The sequence below is a fragment of the Corapipo altera genome, unplaced genomic scaffold (genome assembly GCF_003945725.1).
Source record: "Corapipo altera isolate COAL_440 unplaced genomic scaffold, ASM394572v1 239, whole genome shotgun sequence".
NCBI lineage: Eukaryota > Metazoa > Chordata > Aves > Passeriformes > Pipridae > Corapipo > Corapipo altera.
This window is the reverse complement of record NW_020884938.1, coordinates 1,165,005-1,165,237: the sequence shown is the minus strand read 5'-3', so window position 1 is coordinate 1,165,237 and position 233 is coordinate 1,165,005. Positions and strand designations below refer to the sequence as shown.

The 233-nt window shown below is 57.5% G+C and overlaps 1 protein-coding gene across 1 annotated transcript in view; it reads left to right on the top strand.

Annotated features, from left to right (window-relative positions):
• ARHGAP8 (Rho GTPase activating protein 8) overlaps positions 1-233 on the top strand; it is a 60,574-nt gene that overhangs the window by 170 nt on the left and 60,171 nt on the right. The gene's annotated exons all lie outside the window — the stretch shown is intronic.

The window sequence follows — 233 nt, the reverse complement described above, 5'->3', positions numbered from 1 at the left end:
GCACAGGGACACAGGGATCCGCACAGGGATCCACACAGGGATAAAGGGATCCTCACAGGGATACAGGGATCCACACAGGGATAAAGGGATCCGCACAGGGACACAGGGATCCTCACAGGGATACAAGGATCCGCACAGGGACACAGGGATCCACACAGGGATACAAGGATCCGCACAGGGATACAAGGATCCGCACAGGGATACAGGGATCCGCACAGGGATACAGGGATCCG